The sequence below is a fragment of the Orcinus orca genome, chromosome 7 (genome assembly GCF_937001465.1).
Source record: "Orcinus orca chromosome 7, mOrcOrc1.1, whole genome shotgun sequence".
NCBI lineage: Eukaryota > Metazoa > Chordata > Mammalia > Artiodactyla > Delphinidae > Orcinus > Orcinus orca.
In genome coordinates, this window is record NC_064565.1 from 39546275 (window position 1) to 39569413 (window position 23139).

The 23139-nt window shown below is 45.8% G+C and overlaps 2 protein-coding genes across 2 annotated transcripts in view; both read left to right on the top strand.

Moving 5' to 3' along the window:
- Positions 1 to 12771, top strand: part of KIF5C (kinesin family member 5C) — a 170807-nt gene extending 158036 nt beyond the window's left edge. Inside the window, exon 26 of the mRNA XM_004268242.3 lies at positions 8836 to 12771. The gene's annotated coding sequence lies outside the window, so the exon portion shown is untranslated. The remainder of the gene's footprint in view (positions 1 to 8835) is intronic.
- Positions 12772 to 21837: 9066 nt separating this feature from the next.
- Positions 21838 to 23139, top strand: part of LYPD6B (LY6/PLAUR domain containing 6B) — a 234389-nt gene continuing 233087 nt past the window's right edge. The window contains exons 1-2 of the mRNA XM_049712497.1: positions 21838 to 21966; positions 22104 to 22230. The gene's annotated coding sequence lies outside the window, so the exon portion shown is untranslated. The remainder of the gene's footprint in view (positions 21967 to 22103; positions 22231 to 23139) is intronic.

The window sequence follows — 23139 nt, forward strand, 5'->3', positions numbered from 1 at the left end:
AAATAGAGTACTTTTAGGGAAATAAAATTCTCACAGATTCCTGGAGTTTAAATTATAAAACAATTATAAAATATTTCAATTATTTTAATACTCAAGTATTTGCACATTAAAAACAGTGTACGCTCCCTATACTTAATGGATCTTCCATAATTATCAAGTTGAAACAAATTTAGAAAATAGATTTAAAAAGTCAAAAATCCAAATCACCAACCTTTACTAAGCTTTACTAATTTAACGAATGACAATCTTTTGCTGAAAATAAAGAGCTGTGTGCAGTGTGACTCTGGTGTGCGTTGCTTCTGGTCAAGTTTGGCTCATGTGTCAAGACATGACAATTCTTTCACCCTCTTTCTCTGTTAAAAACCACTGCAGAGTCACAGCATGCTTTCAGGTCATTTTGTCTTCTTGTGGCTGGAACGCATCATTTTCCCATTGCCCAGCTTTAGCCTGAAGATGATGAAAGTTGTGAGGAGAAGCACCAACTCGGTGTTGGCATAAAGCAGGTGTGGTGCTGAAGTTGGTGACAGGTGGTCAGCTAGATAATCTAGAATACGCACATGTTGGGCTTCCCTGGTGGTGCAGTGGTTGAGAGTCCGCCTGCCGATGCAGGGGACGCGGGTTCGTGCCCCGGTCCGGGAGGATCCCACATGCCGCGGAGCGGCTGGGCCCGTGAGCCATGGCCGCTGGGCCTGCGCGTCCGGAGCCTGTGCTCCGCAACGGGAGAGGCCACAGCAGTGAGAGGCCCGCGTAAAAAAAAAAAAAAAAAAAATCCTAGAATATGCACATGTTAACGCTTCAGATTTTCATGGCAAGAAAAGCATAAAATTGAAAATATTGTGAAATGAACCAAAGACTGAGGATGCCTTTCGCTTTGTTGATATAGATGAAGACTGATATTTTGAGAACTGTACTTTTATTAGAAACCATATATATCAAGTCTAGAAATCATATTCTATTTAATAAAGTTTTGATACACTTTAATAAAATATTAGGCGAAATCGCAGTGGCGGAGCTGGAAGGGACTCACTGGCCTCTTACAGTACATTTGAAGAAGCATTTTTTTTTAACACTGTGATTTCATGTTTTGAGGCATAAAGAAAAGAGCTCTGGAGAAGCACTTCTGCAGTTCATAGCAGGGTCACCCAGGTGAACGTAACTACAGGAAGCCATCAGAGGAGCCCAGGAGTCTGTCATGACCCCTGTGTCATGATTTATGTGACATTCCGTGGGTCACTAACCGTCACTGTAGGATGGCTCTGTCTCTTTCTGGTTTTACTACCTCAGGAGCTTATCGTGACTATATTTGCTAATTGTTTTCTTCTTTTTTTAAGTTTATGTCTAAGTGTTTTCGTTTTTTTAAATTTAATTTTTATTTTATATTGGAGTAGAGTTGATTTACAATGGTTGTGTCAGGTGCACAGCAAAGTGATTCAGTTATACATATACCTATATCCATTCTTTTTCAGATTCTTTCCCCATATATTAATAAAGATAAGATCTTTAACTCCTTAAATGGTGGGATGGGGCACACGCATACCAAAGATTTATGGGCTTTCACCACCCTTTCCTTTTGCTGCCATGATGTGATGGTCGTCTGTGACCAAGGGTCTGAATTCCTGGACCCTGTGTTGCCTGTGTGCCTGCTGCTGTCAGGATCTTCAGCCTGTCATACTTGGCCCAGGCACTGGGAACGCACAAATGACTTTCTTTTGCTAGCAGTCTTCTCACAGTAAGCTACATCCAAACAGGGAAATTCCAAGTGTGCATTAAAGACAGGAAACCCAGTATTTTCTAGCCTCGCACGTAAACCTCAGATCTCCTTCACTTTAAATGCCCCTGGCCATTTCCTCATATTCACCACTCTCAGCGGAAGCCCTAAACATAACGTCCACTTGGGCTGCTGGCTCTTCTTTCTTTGAATTGAGAAAGTTCCACCTTCTCTGAAGCCCCACCTCACCCTTCTCCCTTAACTGCTTTCCTCACCCACCCCAGGCAGAATGGAGTTTTCTCTCTAAGCTTTTGCCTGTTGGAACAACAAGGCTGTTTCTGGCTGGTCCTTGGTATATCCTTAGGTTCAGGCTGAGCTTCTCAAAATGGCATCTGCTCATTTATACTCTATTTTCTTTTCTTTTCTTTCTTTTTTTTTTTTTTTTGTGGTACGCAGGCCTCTCAGTATTGTGGCCTCTCCCGTTGTGGAGCACAGGCTCCGGACGCGCAGGTTCAGCGGCCATGGCTCACAGGTCCAGCCGCTTCGCGGCATGTGGGATCTTCCCGGACCGGGGCACGAACCTGCGTCCCCTGCATCGGCAGGCAGACTCTCAACCACTGTGCCATCAGGGAAGCCCTCTATTTGCTTTTCTGACACACTCTGTCTTTCCTTCTTTTTTTCTTTTCTTTTTTATTTTAACATCTTTATTGGAGTATAGTTGCTTTACAATGGTGTGTTAGTTTCTGCTGTATAACAAAGTGAATCAGCAATATGTATACATATATCTGCATATCCCCTCCCTCTTGTGTCTTTCCTTCTTATTACCCTTCTCTCTGTCCTGAATTCCTGCATCCAGCCTATCTTGCACCATTGTTGGGGTTCATCTTGACCTGTCTCCTGTTCTTGATACCCTAATCACAAATAAAAAATATAGCGGCATAAGACGCACAGGTTGACTTCTGGCCAGAGCAGAAATGGGTTCACTCCACACGTGGAGGGTGGGAGAGCTGCTGCTTTGGGATTTAGCCCTTTGAAGCCGAAAAGCTTCCTTTACAGTAGGTCGTGAAGCCACACATGTGGTCTGCATCAAAACCACTGGGCTGTTCAACTTGCTACTGCTGTTGGAAAACCCTAGCAATTAAATGAGTAGCAAGTATGTGCATGCGGAGAGGGACCCTTTGCTACAGGCAGGGTAGCTGGATGGTTGTGGGCTCAGGATCTGGAGCTGGACTTCCTGGGGTTGAATCCCAGCTTGGACATGTCCTGGGATAATTACCTCATTTCTCTGGGCCTCAGTGTCCTCCTCTGTGAAACGTGGCCAGATAGGGTGGCTGTGAGGATTAGATACATGAGTATCTTAGGGCTTAGATGAGTGCCTGGCACAGAGCCAGCTCTCAGTGATCGCTGGTGTGGTCATGATGGAGTCCAGCTTCACTCAACATGCTACACAGAGGCAGAGTGAACTGTCAAGATCTTAACAACTTGGTAGTGGTGGATCCTGGTCTAAGAGCTCTGATCTGCTCTGCAGCAGTTCTCAGGGTTCCTGACCTTGGGACCTTTGACATTCTTAAAAAGTATCAACATCAAAGAGCTTTTCTATTTCTGGGTTGTATCTATGATAGGTATTATGTTAGAAATTGAAACATTTAAAATAGTAATTCTATTAACAAATGCTATTTTTGGACTTCCCTCGTGGCACGGTGGTTAAGAATCCGCCTGCCAACGCAGGGGACAAGGGTTCGAGCCCTGGCCCGGGAAGATCCCACATGCTGCAGAGCAACTAAGCCCATGCGCCACAACTACTGAGCCTGCGCTCTAGAGACCACGAGCCACAACTACGGAAGCCCGCGCGCCTAGAGCCCATGCTCTGCAACAAGAGAAGCCACCACAACGAGAAGCCCGCGCACCGCAACGAAGAGTTGCCCCCGCTCGCCGCAACTAGAGAAAGCCCACGCGCAGCAATGAAGACCCAATGCAGCCAAAACTAAATTAACTAATTAATTTTAAAAAATGCCATTTTTAATGAAACATAATTATTTTACAAAACAAAAAACTTAGAATGGCACTCTTATGGTTTCACAAATCTCTTTACTATTTAGCTTGATAAACGACAACTGGATTCTCATATCTGCTGCTGCCTTCTATCTGCTGCAGTGGGTTGTTTTAGTTCAAGTATATGAAGCAAACCCAACCTCTTCCCTCCAGAAAAGGTTCTTGGCCATTTAACAGCTAAGAAAACTGTGGCATGGAGAAGTTATGATCATAGTACCTTCATCACAGGTTTGTGCTGGGAATTGAACAAGACAATGTGGAAGGAGAATGAAAAGTCATAGAAGAATGCCTGGCAAAAATCTGGCCCTGACAAATATTCTCCAGTGTTATGGTGGTTTCACGGGGACAGGCCTAAAAGGAGTAGACGAAGCAGGACCTCAGGAAGAGAGGAAAGACATGACTGCAGGCGGGCACTGGTGGGACCTGGGATGGGACTTAGAAACTGGCATTGTGAATTCAACAGGAGGGATCACAGAGGGACCCTTACTTCATTTCCAGCGCAGTCAGCTGCTGGACCTAATTCACCTTAATGGCATGGTTCTCAGAGTTATGAATTCAGAGCAAGTAAAATTGTCTCTCTACAGTAGATTGCACGAATGCCCCCGTAGGATAAATCCACTTCTGTTCAGCAATGATATGTCCAGTACAGTTGTTAATTCTTATAATGTGGGGATTGAATTGTAGAAAGGCAAAGGAAAGATAAAACTATGTACTGTTTGAATTAAGCGTAAATCCACTGCAGGCAATTGCAAAAGCCAAGGTTGGGGGGGGAAACATCTCTGACTACTTCTTGCAAAACCCACATAAATTAGCTTCTTTCTTCAACCGTCCCCGTCCCTTCTAAAGAAAGGTGATTTTATTTCCTTCTCAGTCAGTCACACATTGCCACTCTGCATTACCATCTCCAGTTGGGCAGAGGCCCAGGGACAGTCCAGTAGCGGGTCACTTGGTTTCAGTACCCTGCTTTTAGGAGAGTGAGCGGCTCCTGTAAACCATCTAAGGAGGGTCAACAGAACTGGGTTTTAAATGTTCTTGAGATGCACCGACCTCTCTGGATGGTCAGCCTATTTGATTGGAACAGTCAGAAATGTTTTTTCTAGGGTCTCACCCATTTACCTCTATACATTATATCCATTTTCTCCCCAGAATTTGTCAAAGGAGGTGAACTTCCAGAAGGTTGTGGGATGGATGGGAATATCCTAGTTAAATCCATTCTTGGGCCTGCTGCAAAGACTGCTTTGGCAGACATGTCTGTAAAGATCTTTAACTCAGGAGGAAAAAGAAGCACCTCTAGATAATAAGGGACGTTTTCTTGGTGGAGTTTCTCTGTTTTCCTTTCAGAGTCCCTCACAAAGTCCCAGTTCTCTCTTGCGCTCCTGGAGGTGCTTAAACTAAGCAGATTGGGCCTCCTTTGTGGCCCCCTGTTTCTTCCAAACTATTAGCTAATACATGCAGAATCTTACACGTTGGGGGAAGGGGGGATTTGAATGAAAGGCCTTCTGTGGACATCGTGTCACTTTGTGGTCGGCTGGAGCTGTTGAGGCTGCCCTGTTGAGTCTGTGTGCCTAGCGCTTGGCTGGCAGCATGGGTTGGCTGCGGTCATCACGTCAGGCCATAACCCTACAATTTAAGGTAGGGGCTCGCACCTCCCTGCCTCCAGGTGTGTAGGACGGCTGTCTCATCTGAGCAGGGTGAGCCATAAGTGATTCTGAGATCCTGTGCTTGGAAAAATGAACCTGGAAGGACAGTGAAATGGGCATTTCAAAGGGAGTGTGCAGAGAGCGTTCCTGAGCCTCTTGGTTTTCAGCTCAGAATGGATTTGAATGACAGCTGTGACTATGCTTTCTTAGGCTTTTCATTTCTGGTCCTAATAATAAGCACAAAATCTCACCAGAAAGTCTAAACAGTACAGAGGCTCCTCCCAAAGGCAAATCTCTCTCTCTCTCTCCCTCTCTCTCTGGGACTTCTAAAAAGGACAGGAATATAAGGTTGCTTTACCATTTTTAATTGAGCAGCTTTGTAATTGCAAGTGATTGCACTATTGGAGCAAGAAATGGTAGTTATCAGATGAACTCCCTGAATACGTATTTTTTGAGTTGGGGAAAAGGTAGTATTCTTTTATTTTTATTTTTTTACATCTTTATTGGAATATAATTGCTTTACAATGGTGTGTTAGTTTTCGCTTTATAACAAAGTGAATCAGTTATACGTATACACATGTTCCCATATCTCTTCCCTCTTGCGTCTCCCTCCCTCCCACCCTCCCTATCCCACCCCTCCAGGTGGTCACAAAGCACGGAGCTGATCTCCCTGTGCTGTGCGGCTGCTTCCCACTAGCTATCTATTTTACATTTGGTAGTGTATATATATGTCCATGCCACTCTCACTTTGTCACAGCTTACCCTTCCCCCTCCCCATATCCTCAGGTCCATTCTCTAGTAGGTCTGTGTCTTTATTCCCGTCTTACCCCTAGGTTCTTCATAACCATTTTTTTTTCTTAGATTCCATATATATGTGTTAGCATACGGTATTTGTTTTTCTCTTTCTGACTTACTTCACTCTGTATGACAGACTCTAGGTCCATCCACCTCACTACAAATAACTCAATTTTGTTTCTTTTTATGGCTGAGTAATATTCCATTGTATACATGTGTCACATCTTCTTTATCCATTCATCTATCGATGGACACTTAGGTTGCTTCCATGTCCTGGCTATTGTAAATAGAGCTGCAATGAACATATTGGTACATGACTCTTTTTGAATTCTGGTTTTCTCAGGGTATATTCCCAGTAGTGGGATTGCTGGGTCGTATGGTAGTTCTATTTGTAGTTTTTTAAGGAACCTCCATACTGTTCTCCATAGTGGCTGTATCAATTTACATTCCCACCAGCAGTGCAAGAGGGTTCCCTTTTCTCCACACCCTGTCCAGCATTTATTGTTTGTACATTTTTGGATGATGGCCATTCTGACTGGTGTGAGATGATATTTCATTGTAGTTTTGATTTGCATTTCTCTAATGATTAATGATGTTGAGCATTCTTTCATGTATTTGTTGGCAATCTGTATATCTTCTTTGGAGAAATGTCTATTTAGGTCTTCTGCCCATTTTTGGATTGGGTTGTTTGTTTCTTTGATATTGAGCTGCATGAAGAGGTAGTATTCTAAAAAGGAATGTGTTCTCTTTTTTTTCTACTCAATTTTTCTTCTTTATTCCTTTTTTTTCCCTCACCCACTTTGCTTTTATCTACTTTTAAAATCCCTTTCCACACTCTGAAATTTTTCTATTATAATTTATATCCTGCTTATTTATACAAAAATATGTGAGATTGTTTACAGTATTATAACACATAAATCAGGAGAGTGAAGCCAAAAAAAAATTAGAGAGGGAGAGAGCACTGTAGCAGGAACCTGAGTCCAGGGGGTGGGCTCGGGGAGCACTGTAGCAGGAACCACAGTCAAGCACTAAATTTGGATGTAACCCTTCTAGGGGCAAAAACAGCATGAGGTGTTGAGTTGGAGTTCTTTTCTTTATTGAGGTGTAGTTGATTTACAGTATGACATTAGTTTCAGGTGTACAACATAGTTATTTAAAAATTTTCTAGATTATACTCCATTTATTGTTCTTATAAAATATTGGCTGTATTCCCTGTGCTGTGCAATATATCCTTGTAGCTTATTTACTTTATACATAGTAATTTGTACCTCTTAATCCCCTACCCCTGTCTTGCCCCTCTCCCCTTCCCTCCCCTGCCATTGATAACCACTAGTTTGTTCTCTATCATGAGTGTGTTTCTTTTTTGTTATTTTCACTAGTTTGTTTTATCTTTTTAGATTCCACATATAAGTGGTAGCATACAGTATCTGTCTTTCTCTGCCTGAATTGTTTCACTCAGCATAATGCTCTCCAAGTCCATCCATGTTGTTGCAAATGGCAAATTTCATTCTTGTTTGTGGCTGAGTAGTATTCCGTTATATATCTGTATGGAGTTCTTTTTAAAATCAGAAGAGCAGGTGGGTTTTTCTTCGTGTCTGTCACATTTCCTGTGCCAGCAGTCCCCATGTGTTTCTCAAGGATGAGCCTCCACCTAGCTCTCTTGTCACCCACGCCCCACCCCAGAAGCACCATGAGCTCTGCACATGACCCACAGGCAGGATCACAGACAGACCCAGGGCTTCCAGCTGATGTGAGGAAGTTGAGCCTTTCCGTTTCTTCCTGAGAGTTGAGTTCATTAGAGTTGGTCCAAAGGCTGATAAAGGGCTGGCCTCTGAGTCGGGACTAGTCGCCTTTCATCCTGGAGACTTGACGGTGATCAGGTGAACATCTGGTGGGACGTGGAGTGAAATCATAGGGGGTGCCCTACTGAGTAACGTCATCACACTGGGGAGGTGAAACACACCTTTCAGGACTGGGAGCCTCCTTCTTGAGAGAGCCTGGCTAAGGGGGTGTGTCTGACCTGCCTGGGTATCTTAAAGTGCTGGCAAGTGAGAAAGGATGTTTGGGTTCCCTGGAGGAATGAGAAAATGTGTTATGTTTCTCCAAACATCTATAGTTTCAATAGGCATGGCTTTGGGAAGAGACAGTTGTCAGGGCTAAATACTTAGAGCAAAAGCAGTAAATAGGAGGCTGTACTGTCCAGTAGGCTAGCCACTAGCCACATGTGACCACTGAGCACTTGAAGTGTGGCCAAGTCCACACTGAGATGTGTGGGAACTGCAGAATACACACCAGATGGCAAACACTGGGGGAAAAAAGACTGTGAACGATCTTAGTAGCAATATTGTAATGGAAAATATCTCAATCCCTACTACTTGATTACATGTTGAAATGATAACATTGAGTATATTGGGTTAAATAAAATGTATTATTAAAGTTAATCTTACCCGTTGCTTTTCACTGCTTAGTGTGGCCACTTGAACATTGAAAATTAAATGTGTGGCTCACATGGTATTTCTATGGGGACAGCTCTGGTCTAAATATCTAAAATTAAAAGTTTTTTTTGTTTTTCTTCCTGAGGAGTGAATTTCCATTGTGTTCTCTAACTCCTGTGTTCTCTCTTTGGTTCTCTTTCAACAGATACGACTCTCCACGTAGCATGTCAAGGACTACATTAATCACCAATTCCTTTACTTTTTTTCCCTCCTACACAATTTCCATTTTCTTTTACACTTGCTCACCCCAGCCATCTGCAGTACACCAGTTTCAGATATTTGAGCTGTGTAGAGTTTCTGTGTACAGATGTGTGCTTGGACTTTTCTCTTCCCAAGAAATCTGAAGGGGGCGATTTCAGAAGATCCACTTACTCCTGGGATCTGTTGCTGTGGCCCCGGGCTCGGGGCATTGGGTGGTCCCTGGGTGGTCCTTGGAGACTCCTTCTCTGCAGCCACGTCCCAGCAAATACCATTCCCTGGAGGGGAACAACCAAGTGCCGTGGAGGCAGCAGCTTCTGCTTCGCCGCCGCAACTGTCTGGTTTCCTGTAAAATAAACACATTACTTTATATTTTTAGGGAACACAAAAGTGCTGCTATAGGGCGCAAAATTTTCATTCTGGACGCTTTTCCAATACAAATCACCCCAAAGACGCATTTTGAATATCCTGGTCGCATCTTTGGATCTGTAAAATACACCTTTTAGTATGGCATCCGTTAAAATGCAAAGCAAATTTCTTCGAGGCAGAAAAACAATCTGACAGTAGCAATGTAGAAATTGTTCACTCAGACACATCTGTGTAAATGCGAAAAGTGATAGCATTCACCTCTGAGCTGCTTGCTATTGAACCTGCAGTGACTAGTCTCGGCCAGCCCAGGTACAACATCATTCCTTCAGAAGTGTTGAAAATGCTGCAAAGTTGGATGAGTGGAAATGCAGCTGCCCCCCTCCTTGCTTCCTCTTCCCTCATCCTACTGGAGCTTGCATCAGGGATGGCCTCTTTCTCTACGGAACCATCTTGAGCCTGGTGGGGGTATTGCTGACGAAATCCAGGATCATTCCAGCAGTTGAAAAAGGAAGCCCTAGGGGGAAAGCAATTGACATATCTTTGTGCCTGTGAATAAGTTGCCATGAATAATGTGTTACATTAACCCATCCTTGCCGACCACTTAGTTGAGTTCTCTCCTTGGCATCAAATAGATAGGTTTCCTCTTAGGCAGAATTAGAAGAAATCGGTGTGGACGGATTTTTTACATTCGGCTACTGTTTTATTCAAATACATGAATCTAGAGCTGAATCAACTCTTATTTCCAGTTGTGCATATTAATATGATCGGATTCCAAGTAGTAAAGTTTCAGGGAAACTGACAAGGATTCAATTAAGTTAGTCTTGTGTGCTGCTACTTGTTTTGATGAATTTGAGGGTTAACTACTTGTTTTGATAAGTTTGAGGGTTAAGTCAGTGATAACCAAACCAGTCTCAGTGAAAGCACCCATCCTATGGTTGTGTCAGCCCAGGATGAGTGAGCTGGCACTGTCCCTGCTGCTGTCACCACTGGAATGAAATTTTGCCAGAAGAGACGTTGCGCTTTCTCATTGCTGGTGGGTGAAAGATAGTTCAAGTGTGTGTGTGTGTGTGTGTGTGTGTGTCTGTCTGTCTGTGTGTGTCTGTGCGTTTGTGTGTCTGTGGATAAAGCACTAAAGACTGAATTGACTTCTAGACTTTTCTTGTATAAAATTTCCCTAACCAAGCAAAGCTGCTTTGACTTAATTTATTTGTTAAATGTTGCACTTTGTTTATGTGTGGGTTTTTTTTTGGGGGGGGGCAGCTAGTAAGTAGAGAGAAGAGGACGAATTCTACTGACGTATTTATTTAGTAAAAATGACAATTTTGCATTCATTTACGTTTTAAAAATTCTGTCTGATTTTTTTTACATTGTTGCTAATGCTCGCCCAACATAACTGCTCCAATGCTATTTGCCGTCTGACAGAAGGATCCTTGTAGGGCAGGCTTTGCAAACCTTATCAGGTAATAACATATGCCATAGATGATAACCTTGCTGTTGAGATGTTTGCCTCTTATATTAGAAGTTAAAACCGGCCTTTGAGAGGATCGCCAAATAATAAATTGTCATACCACTGCAGTCTGTTATGCAACTGTGTAATAACTCCATAGTTGGAAATTGAACAAAGGTTAGGCATTCTTTCCTTCAGGCTCTCTTGTTAACAGATTATTTTAGATTTTTTCCGAAGTAAGTTTTCCCTGGGCACCCCTTTTCTAATTCTAAAGAAGTGTTTGGCCCTTTCATGTTTCAAAAAGAAACATTCGCTTGTAGTTCCATATTTCTTGATCTCAGTGAAATCTCAGTGAAATATGAATGATCATGAAATATGATCAGTGAAATATGATCTCAGTGAAATATGATCTCATATTTCTTGATTCAGTTTCCTTTTATTCACAGAGAAAGTTGGCTTTGATGTCTCTTAAAGATAATTCTGCTAGCTGCTGATCAGCCAGTCAGTTCACCTAGCTTCAGTCTTTATAGGACCTCTAAACTAATTTTCCTACACTGTGACTGAAAGGTAGGCAGATCGTGGGAATGGATTATACGGTATATTCAAATGGATCTCTAATATTACTTTGTCTAATAAGGTAATATCAGGACCACATATTCTGTAGGCCTCTTTTGTTAAAAGCCACATTTACGCAATTTTCACTTTTTTAGGCTATTGTTCCTTTACATTTGTACTCCGGGTGTAAAAACCACATTTGTGAATGCCTGGGCCTATGATTATACTTTCGGTTGTATGCTGCTTTTTGCTAGTGTGTGTGTGCTTGTGTGTGTGTGTTTCTCCTCTCTGAATCATTTTATATTTCGTGCTACTTCTTGAAAGTTTACTCTTTGATGCTAAAAGGGAATAACCAGATGATTTCTAAAAATAATGTCTCCCTGCAGGATGGTGGCTTCTTAAATTAGAGGAATGCTGTTTGCTATATCAACATGTATGGTCAGAGGCTAAAATATATTAACGCCAAGTGTGTTTTGGTCGATAACTGGAGAATTCTGTTTAAATGCATCATCTCTTCCAATGTTTTACAGTTTGCCATGTGGAATGGCAGGTAGTAGGGAGAAAAATAAGTGTGGATTAAGACTTTTAAAGGAAATAGTTTCATATGATTAAGAAAATTAGAATTCGTAGAAATACTGGGATAAGTGAAGAACTAAAAATCTGTCTAGAATGTAGCATCTAGAGAGTTTTTGGAAGCCCTACCTTCACATGAGGGCGTGATATTCCTATCCAAAGCCAGATTAAGCCATCAGCGAGACGCATGGGGGGATTATTACCTCTCCTTTCCTAGAGGAATAACCGAAAGCAAATAAAAATTCTTAACACTCCCCTCTTTGAAGTGTATTTTTTAAGCAAGGTGGAAAACATTTAGACTCTGGCTTTATGACACATTAGGGAAGTTGTTTGTTGGCAGGGGGCAGGAGGCGGGGGACCCGGAGGATTTCACTTGTAGATTGTCTCACCCGCATATTGTGAGCAAGCTAAAGGAACCATCCCAGTCTAAAATGCCTTCATTGAACAATAACAGTTTATAGACTTTTTAGAAAGTATTGAATAAGGGTCAGGGAACAGCCGAAGGCAGTACCGCTCCGTGAAGTCTGCTTACACATTTACTAATTGTCCATCAGTTTAAAATACTTTTCACCGTGTGCAGATATAAGGGGAATAGGGCACTCTGTAGAATGATACATGTCTAGTTTGTAAAGTATGTCGTGTGTACTGCAGATGTATGTTCTCTGGGCTTTGTGTATCTGTACAGTAGCTTTCATTAAAACAAAATTGTGGATTAACTTGTCTTGGTGGTGTGAGGGGGAGAAGGGCAGTTTATATCAAGTAACGATGCTGTAATATAGTACATGTAACAGAAGATCTGGAGTAACCCTTCCCTGGCCCATGGAAAATTTTGGTTATCTTCTAGGTTCTGAAATGAAGATGTATGGATATTCTGGCGGACTGCATGTTGTATAATTTGAAAAATACTAAAAGTGGAAAATAAAATTGAATTAAACTTTGGCTGGTCTGTTTTTTCTTAGAGTCATCTTAAAGGCACTCTCCTTGAAGGCCTCAATGCCATTGTGAGGATGGGCCTTTTTCTGGCCTTGAAGGAGTTCATTTCAGTGAGCAGCTGCTTGAATTCAAAGCCTGAGCAAGGTCAACCGTGACCTTTCTGTCTTTTACTTTGCTTGAATATCTGTATTTAAATTTTTCCTTCATTGAGGACCCAAGAAAACCTGACATTTGTTCCTTCAGCACTGAAAAGACAGCCGCCTATGTCAATAAGCGTCTTAACTTTTTAAAAAGTAGGATCGAGTTAAGGTGCAATAGACCAGTGTATTAGCTGAATTTCTGAATTCCTTCTTGTCCAAGAAAGGCACTTATTCTAATAATATGTTTCAGCTCATTGGCATTCTCCAACGAATGCCTTGGACCTCTGCGTATATTGAAAGGTTATTGGCATCTTTTGAGAAGTGTTGGGGTGTTTGTATTCCTGTTTAGCTTACTGTTAATTGCTACTAACGTACAGGTCTGAGATCTTGTGAGAGGATGCCAGAGTGTGAAGCCGTTGGAGAATAACAAATGGCGGGACACGGGATTACTTTTATCTGCTCTCTTAGCAAGGAGACTTCCCTACCTCAGGTCACTGAAATCTTGTGGCCACGCACGGCCTTGTGTATGTAAAACACCCTCATTCTCGTTCTTGGTTTGGTTAATGTTGCACGGGAGCCAGACAGTCGACTGCCGGCATCAATTAAAAGTGGAAAGATGGATGCCGAATAAAGATTTTATAAGTGGAATTGAGGACACTGCAAATCATGTGCTTTTATGATGTCTTTGATGTCTATGATGTCCTTGAATTTGTTATTCTCCAAAGAACTTGGAAGAGGCAGTTACCAAATATCAGATTGTTAAAGGTGACTTAGGTAGTAAAACTTCAAACATCGTGGATGAATATTTAGGCTGAAGCCTGTTTATTTAAGACGGGAAAGCAGTCTTTTGAAAGGACCTGATGACAAAGCACATTTCAGTATCACTGAGAAGTGACCCTATAGGTTCCAGGAGAAGCAGCTCTGCAGTGCAGTAGGTCTGCACTAACACCCACTGTTCCCCGGGTTCCTGTGAGCCTTTCCCGAGGTTTCCTGTTCTATTGAGTGCTGAACGGTGCTCGGGCTATGCCTCGGAAGTACTACAGAGCTAGAGCAACTGTGGTAGAATGTGGAAAGGAAGCTATAATCTGCCGAGGCAATTACCGGTGATGTGTGTATTTGCAGGTTTAATTCTAGCATTTGTGACAGGTTGTATCTTGTGATTTGTCTCATGTACATAATAAATTGAACAGGAGTGGGAGGGAGCTCTCGGGTGACACATCAGATGAAAATATGTGGGCTCACTTGACAAATGCATCCTGAGCCATGGGATTTTTACTTTCCCTCTGGCGTTTGGTGGTTCTTCAGCCAATCTGCAGAGAAAACACCGATTTCTGTGTGGTTAGCTGGGCTCAGAATAAAAGACTTGCAGGTAATCCCTGGGGATCTTTCCACTTGTGATGCACCATGGATGCAAAGGCTGGACTCCTCCACCTGCTTCGCTTCCCCAGCGCTGAAGGAGGTTCTGTTTGGAGCCCCTCTCTCTTTCTGGGACCCTTCAGACCCTCGCTTCTCCACGTGACCAGACTGCAAATCATTCTCCTACGATAGCTTTTCAAAAAATTCACCTGAAAAGATACTTTACTCCTTCAGAATGTATACCCGAAATGAGAGAAATTGGCAAACTTGCTCCCGATGACGTGTACCAGCACCAGAACCTCGTAATGCTTGGAAAGCTGCAGTAGGCAGTGCATTAAGGTGAGAGACTATCCTGGCGGTGTGCCAGACACTGTATTACGTGCTTTACATGTATTAGTCCATCTAATCCTCCTAATAACTCCATGAGGTAGGCACCATTATCTCCACTTTCGCAGGGAGTAAACGGGCACAGAGAGGTTAGTTAACTTGCCCAAGGTCTCACAGCTGGGAGGAGAAGCCAAGATTGAAACCCGGGAAGACTGGTCCTAAGGTGTGTGCTCTCCACAGCTAGTAACACTGCTGCTCAGAACAGTGCTGCGTGTGTGTGTGTGTGTGTGTGTAGTGATAACCAGCAAGCAGCCTCAAAAATCCTTTTGTAAAGAATTCATACAAAGTGTTCTTCCTTTGCAACTTTTCTGTGTTTTCTCCTTTCATAGGAATCCGAGACCTTCTTGTTTTTTGAATTACTTTAAGCAATCAAAAGCATCTAGGGAAGAATCATCGAAATAATAAGAGATGCCTCCCAGCAGGGGGGCCTGACAACATACAACTGCAGGGCTTCTGGAGGAAGGCTGCCTGCAGGAGCGCAGTGCTTAGAATCTTTTCCATACGTAGTGGACACTTAGAAAGTGTAGCAATCACTTGTGTCACGGTTTTCAAACTGTGTGTAGTAAGAATTTCACTTATCCATGTTGACGTTTTTTTCTCTTTAGGACACTAATTTTCTCTGCTTGCGTTTTAAAATGTATAACCTATATTCCTCAGTTTCTCAAGCTAAAAATAAAGCAGGGTTCTCTTGTCCCAGCTGAGCCAGCTCTAAGGGAGAGTCTGAGGGGGCACTGGGTGGGTTCCCTTATCCCACCGAGATCTGTGTGAGGCCTCGGAGAAGACTCTCAGGGAGCTGTGCTGATAATAGCTGCCCCGTACCTAACCTCCAGCCCTGTCATAATGATTAATAGGATCTCACTTTAGTGCTTTAAGTTTTAGAAAAAGTAAACATGCCAATCATACCACACATGCATGTGCACGTCCAACACATGGGGCAGGAGCAGCACAAGTGGGGTTCGCCCTGAGCCCCCCACTTTACCGCAGACTCCCATTACCTGTGCTTCACCTGTCTGAGGATGCTTCTGATGGGCTACTGCAGGGTTGGGAGGGACAGGCTGGCGGTAGGCTGTCTAGGTCACGGGATGCTAATTCCTTCAGCTAGTGGCAACCTGGCTGCCTGCAAGCCAGACCCCAACCAGCAGCCCAGGCGTCCTTGCTGCCCTGCAATGCCCCCTTCTGGGACATGTACACAGTGGCAAAATACCCCTGGAGCACTGGCCATCAAGCAGTGATGCTAGTCAGTCATCCTAAATGGAAAGAATGATGGACTTGGGACCTGGATCTGACTCTTCTTACTTCCCATGGACCAGCTGTGGGATGTGGTCAAGTTGTTTAACTGTGTAGCATCTCAATGACCTCATCTCCATACCTGAATTACGGAGATTTGTAGCCCACTGTCCTCCACTCTTCGGTTTGCTGTTAGGATCAGATGAGAAATTGTGTGCAAGCATCTTATAAAAGTGCTCCTCAAATGTAAGGGATTGTTAGGTTGAAAAATGAAATTCAACGGAGTAAATCTTAAAGATTTTATTTGGCTTTATTCAGTGATTCGTGAATTGGGCAGCATCCAATCTAGCAGATAGAAGCTCCGAGGAGCTGTACAAAATGAAAGACTTTTATAGGCAGGAACAAAGAGGCAAAAAGCAGGTTGGTTATTGCAAGGTCAGTTTCCTTTAGGGAATGTCAGGGGTCTGTAAGGCAGATGACCTAACCAGCGCCTATCAGGCGATTTCCTATTGCCTGGTTTAAGATTCCATTTCTGGGAGAGCCGAAACTCTAATTCAGTCTCGTCTTGGTTTGGTGACATGGGGCTTAGCATAAGTGACTCCAATTGGGGCCTGTTGCCTTGTTTTTTTTTTGTTTTTGCTTTTTGCGGTACGCGGGCCTCTCACTGTTGTGGCTTCTCCCGTTGCGGAGCACAGGCTCCGGACGCGCAGGCACGGCGGCCATGGCTCACGGGCCCAGCCGCTCCGCGGCATGTGGGATCTTCCTGGACCGGGGCACGAACCCGTGTCCCCTGCATCGGCAGACGGACCCTCAACCACTGCGCCACCAGGGAAGCCCTGTTGCCTTGTTTTTAATAGTTATTATCAAATACTTCCCAGGAGCAGGTGTTTTTGCCTTGGACCCCAGCTATACCTTCACTTAGCATCACAGATACTTAGAGTAAGAGAGAAGGCTGTGTGAGGAGACCCCAGGAGTCATCTAATTCTACCAGTGAAATGGAATTTCACTGGACCTCTCCATTTAGGGTCCTCCCTCTTCCCACTGCTCCACCCTCTTCTTTGGGGGAAAGTCTGCTCTTAGGCTGTTTCATGGGGAGAGAAAATGCTCTCCTTCCTGAGAACTGCAGTGAGCAGTGTTTAGGGCTAGTTTCCACCTCTGTGCCTGGTGGCTGTTCATACTGAGGGCTCCCGCGAATGCTCCCCACTCAACGCCCTGACGCTAGATCATGAATCAAGTCTATTCAGATTCCCAATAATTACAGCTAGTGCTGAGAGCCTACAGCCCAGCAGCATCTTTGTAGGAGCTTAACAAGTTCCCCAAAGTGAGCTCAGGGATGCTCAAGGAGTCATTTAGCCAAGCCGGAACACAGAAGCACACTCAGCATCTGGAAACAAGCTGTCTGCTCCCTCTGCTAGAAAGTGCCTGGGATCCGAAAGATCCCCTCCTGCCACCACGTGCACTATAGGCAGGAACTGACTGCACAGTGCAGGCCAGGTCTGCTCTCTGTGTGTGGCCTGCCGCTTATAAACAGGAGAGGGCTGTGGCCAAGGCCTCTGCTTTATACCCACCTCCTTGCAGACCTTACACCCAGGAGAAAACCAAAATCCCCAGAGTTCAAGTAACTTGTCCGAGGTCACATGGTTTGTTTGGGCTCTAGAGCTCCGATTCCTTTCTATTTCAGTCCTCTGCATGTCAATGCAGGGGACACGGGTTCGAGCCCTGGTCCGCGAAGATCCCACATGCCGTGGAGCAACTAACCCCGTGAGCCACAACTACTGAGGCTGTGTGCCACGACTACTGAAGCCCACGTGCCTACAGCCCATGCTCCTCAACGAGAGAAGCCACCGCAACGAGAAGCCTGCACACCGCAATGAAAGAGCAGCCCCTGCTCGTCACAACTAGAGAAAGCCCGTGCGCAGCAACAAAGACCCAACGCAGCCAAAAATAAATAAATTTATGTAAAAAAAAAAAGTTTCTGCCATTCCCAATTTTCCCTGTGAGCTGTTGTAAATGAATAGTGCCTTTTTAAAAAATTGAAGTATAGTTGATTTACAGTGTAGTGCCCATCTCTGCTGTACAGCAAAGTGACTCAGTTATACACATATATACATTCTTTTTTTATATTCCTTTCCATTATGGTTTATCACAGGATACTGAATATAGTTGCCCCGTGCTATACATTAGGACCTTGTTGTTAGTGCCTTTTAAAGTGGATTACACTTCACTATATTGGGCCAAAAAGTTGGGCTGTTCTTGGAAGAAATACAGATCCACCACTAATAGAGTGGAAGAGAAGCCTATGAAGGACGTTGGGACACATTTGGCTCTACCCAGAGAGGTTACATGACTCCCCTCACCTCACACTTGGAGAGCCCGAGCCCAAAGCACCTCACTCTACTCAGGGTTCACTCTGCTGCACCAACCGCTGGCCCGCAAAGACGAAGCTAGTCACAACCACTCTGATGGCAGCGGACGCCTCTCTGACATGAGGTCAAGCCTGGCTTGAGGTCAGTTGTGTGGAAATGTTTTGCCACAGTCATTTGTTGTGTTTGTACTATGTACGAGGACCCTGGTGATCAAGAGTGGACTTCAGCAGTGCTTCCCTGGTAGCGCAGTGGTTGAGGGTCCGTCTGCCGATGCAGAGGACACGGGTTCGTGCCCCGGTCCGGGAAGATCCCACATGCCGCGGAGAGGCTGGGCCCGTGAGCCATGGCCGCTGAGCCTGCGTGTCCGGAGCCTGTGCTCCGCAACGGGAGAGGCCACAACGGTGAGAGGCCCGTGTACCGCAAAAAAAAAAAAAAGAAAGAAAAAAAGAGTGAACTTCAGCAGCTTCTGGACCAGAGTTCCAGTAGCTCCCACTCTTCCCTGGGTTACCTGAGTGCCTCGCACGAGTTACCTAACCTGTGTGAAGCACTTGGCACCATGCCTGGCTCACGGTGATAGCCTGTCCTGCATGTGCATTATGGAATCTCTTCACCAGCGATGGATGAGGTGCTGCTCTTATTCTCCCCAGAGGCAGATGTGGTGAGGTGTGGACAGGTGAAGTGAGTTGTCCAACATCACAGAGCTAGGAAGTGGTGGAGCTGCTCCAGAGCCATGTTCTTTTTGGGTTTTTCTTCATTTTTATTTTCATTTTTTTGGCCACGCTGTGAGGCATTTGGGATCTTAGTTACCCGACCAGGGATCGAACCCGTGTCCCCTGCGTTGGGAGCATGGAGTCTTAACCACTCAACTGCCAGGGAAGTCCACAGAGCCCACGATCTTAACCAGGAAGCTAAACTCTCCCAGGGTCACACGGCTGCTGAGGAGCATAGAGAGACCGAGCTGAGATCCTGCTTTACTCCTAGACCAGAGCTTATTCCCAGGCCTAAGCAATGTACAGGAGCAGCTGACATCTCCATGTGTTGCACTCAGAGCCTGCTGCAAAAATGTGAGCATTCATCAAGATTCCCACAAAGATTTGAGCACCTGCTTTGTACTCAGCTTTGATTTTTGAGCTGGGGAGAGGTGGTAAACAAGATAAAGTCTTCATTTTCTTAGACGCAGATTATAAACCAGTGACCAACACTTTCTAAAATGATTCAGTACATTTAAGTGCTATGAAGAAAACAGAACAGGCTGCTGTGATACTACATGGCTTGGGTGGTCAGGGAAGGCCTCTGTGAATGATTGAAGGAGGCAGGCTTGCAAAGATCTGGAGAGAGTTCCAAGCAGAAGGAACAGTAAGTGCAAAAGTCCTGAGGCAGATTTTGCTTGGTGTGTTCACGATACTAGAACTCTGATTTTACACACAGAATTTTCTCCACACGGGTATTTCAGTTCCTCATTGACTTAGCAAATTAAAAAGATGATAAATATGTTTGTGTTGCCTTCGAAAGTAAGAGTAAATTTGGAATAACCAAGAGCTTCTTCCTGGATTTACAAATATAGCAACAAAGGCCTTTGGGCATTTTTGTAGCCAACAACTTTGTAAGCAGACCCATGCATTTGTAGTCCATGCTTCTGTGCTCTGAAAACAAGCAAAAGAGGGCAAGCCCATCCCTGGCTGATGTGTTTTAGACAGCCAAGCAAATTCACACTGATCCACAGTCCTCGTGAGGGTAAAAGATAATACTGAGGGATAAATACGGAAAAGCTGATTTGCTGCCCATCCTCAGGGTCAAGCACAGGGCTGAGGGGGCCAGCTGCATCTTTTTATACTCCTCTTCTCAGGGAAATGGTACTGCTACAGCATGGCACCTTGGGAATTTTTCCTGCTTGCCTTGGGAGAGGTTTGCTCAACTCACTTTGGGAAGGTTATTTCAACGTTCTGCTGCATCAGGACTTTGTGAGCGGTGAACACCAAAACCCCAAAGACACACATGCATCCTTGGCTGCCCTTGGTAAGCACGGAGAGAATCTCACCAGTCAAAAAGGGAATATCCTGGATTTTGCCTGATAATTCTTGGGTTGACATTTTTGGGCATCCCTGAAACAACCACTCTTGCTGCAGCTGCTGCCTGGGCTGTTCTCGCTTCAGACTCAGTACTTGCCAAGATCTGCCTAGAAAGAAGTGTTTCCCACTGTGGGCCTCACACAGTGAAATGGCATCAGACCGAAGTCCTCTGTTTCAGGGTCTAATTAGCCTGTAGCTTTAGGAAGTGGAACAAAACATCTACATTTTTGTAGGATGTCACTTGAAAGTGTTAGCTGAATAGCCTCAGCTGTTCAAATAGTAGAGCTAGATACGGTGGGGTATGTGGAGGGGGATGGGCCGGGCTGAGGGGCGTGGGTACTGGAGGGAGGTATCCGTAGTCCTGGCAAGAACGGTCCAGGCTTCTTTGAGATTTAAAGGGCTAACCCAGAGGTAGCTGCGCATTTTATTTTCTTCTTGAAAGAAGCCTGTTTTGTTTGCTAAGTGCTCCTTGTGTGAAGCTGCGTTGTGGAGAGAGAAACGTTTCTTTCCCTTGGTTCAGGTGGGGTGAGGGCTTCACTTGGAAGGGAGGCTCCGTGGCAGGTGCGGGCTGGAAGGTGATTCCAAGTGAACCGATCCCTAGGCCTGTTACCTCGCCTGAGAAATGAGAAGTTTGGATGAGATCGGTTTCCTAGGCTCGCCCGTCAGTGATTTGCACCTGAAGTGCTTATTCCCAAACCACTCCGCTCTCCAGAATCGGAATTCTCGGGAGCAGTGATCTGCTTGTTGGGCAGGCATCCGGTGATCTTCATTCTCAAGGATGTTTGGCCTGTGTGATCTCTCACAAGTCTGTCAGCTCTAAAACTGTTGGCTAAGTCTGGAAGGCAGTGATTCCTAACTAGTCTTGAGACCCAAGGCTTTTTGCAAATCTAAGGACAGCTGTGGATGCTCTCTTCAGGAAAAAAATGTCTGTAGGCAGAATGCGGAATCCAGTTTCAAGGTTTGTGATCCTTGATGAAGAATTCCTACTCTAAAGTCAACTCAAAAGAGAACCTAAGCACCTGGAATCGTGGATAGCACAAAGTAACTGCTCACTAAAGGTAGGTTATTCTTTTTATGTCTCCCACCTTTTTCCTATGATATACTAGTATTATCTTCATTTTTTAGATGAGGAAACTGGGGCATAGAGAGATTAACATACCTTGTAAGTGGGGAATGGATTTTAACCTAAATGATCTGATTCCAGAACCAGTGAACTTAAAATTCTGGGTTACCTAATAAAGTGGGGTGTGTAAAGTGGGGATGGGGGAGGGTGGAACGGTCGGAAAAGGCCTTTCTGAGCTCTTCCAGTTCTGAACTAACTTGCCCCTGTCCCCATCATTTTCACCCTGAGGGTCTCGGTTCTTGGTTTCTACAGCCCACAACGAAAGGGGCTGGCCTCCCCTCTTCCTGTTCAGCGGGGTCCGACTCCCACGCTCTGCGATCCACTTCCCCAGCGGGCCAGGCTGTGTGGAAACAGGCCGGGCCCTGGCTTCCCGCCGCCAGCCAAAGACTAACCGTCCCAGGTGTCTCCTGTTAAGCGGTCGCCGGGGCCTCCCTTCCACCCCGCGGAGAATTCCCGAAGAGTCCGAGGCCCGGGCTGCTCGCGGCGGGTGGGGCCCACCTGTCTCGGCCCCGCCCCCTTCCCGGGCGTCGCAGGTGTCTCCTGTTAAGCGGTCGCCGGGGCCTCCCTTCCACCCCGCGGAGAATTCCCGAAGAGCCCGAGGCCCGGGCTGCTCGCGGCGGGCGGGGCCCACCTAACTTGGCCCTGTCACGCCCCTTCCCGGGCATCCCAGGTGGCTCGGGGCGGGGAGGGGCCGCACCAACGCCAGCCAGCCGCCAGTGAGCTGCCAGGCGGGACCCGGACCGGGAGCAGGGAGCCGGCCGGACGCGCGGACAGGCCCGGCGAGCGCGGCGGAGCTGGTGAGCCGGGCGGGCACAGCGGGCTGGGGGCGGCGGTCGGCGGGGGACGGCGGGCTCCGCGCCCGGGTCCTGCGGGGCCGAGCGGCTGCGGCGGGCAGTGCGGGGCTCCCCTGCCTGGCGCGTCGGGGGAGCGAGCGCGCCGGGGTCGCGGCACAGCGGAGGGGTCGGGGCCCCGTAGCTGCCCGGGGGCGAACAGCTGCGACCCTCTGCACCGGGCTGGAGCTGGGGGCGGGAGAGGGCGCGGGGACAGGGCTGGGGCTCCGTGGGTCTCTGAGCGGCCCGGACGGCGCGGAGGCGCTCTGTCCGCGGCGCTGGTGGGGAGAGGGGAGGCTGGGGGCTCTACTGCTGCGGAGAGCGCGGAGCAGCGCTCCGGAGCAGCTCCCGCCTCTCCTTCTGCGGCGCTTCCCAGGGGCCCGCTCAGGTGTCACTGCTCCTTCTTCCCGGCGCTTTACTTTTGTTGCTGGTGTTGAGTGTCCGACATACACCTGGGTTAGTTACCTGGGGCTTCCAAAAAACTGGGTATGCAAGGCTGCTGTGACTCCAGGGGACTGCGCTTGTAAGGCTCCATCCAGGTCTGTGTGTCCTGGGGCGCTGTCGGGGGTTGGGGTGGAGGCGGAGGGTGCGCTGCATCTCCCAGGCCCTGGCCATCGGTGTGATAAAGTGGAAAAAGTCTAAAATTTAAATTCTAGTTACTAGCTGTGTGACCTTGAGCAAGTTGCTTAACTTCGCTGATTCTCAGTTTGCTCAGAGGTAAAAAGGGTATTATAATCATTACAACGGCCTGAAGTTATACGATGTTCATAAAGCCCATAGCACGTTGCTTGATGAAAGTTCTCTCCATTTTTTCCCTATGTGTTAATGTAACACTTCATGCCTTCCAGAGGTCCCCACTCCTTTCTGAACAGAAGG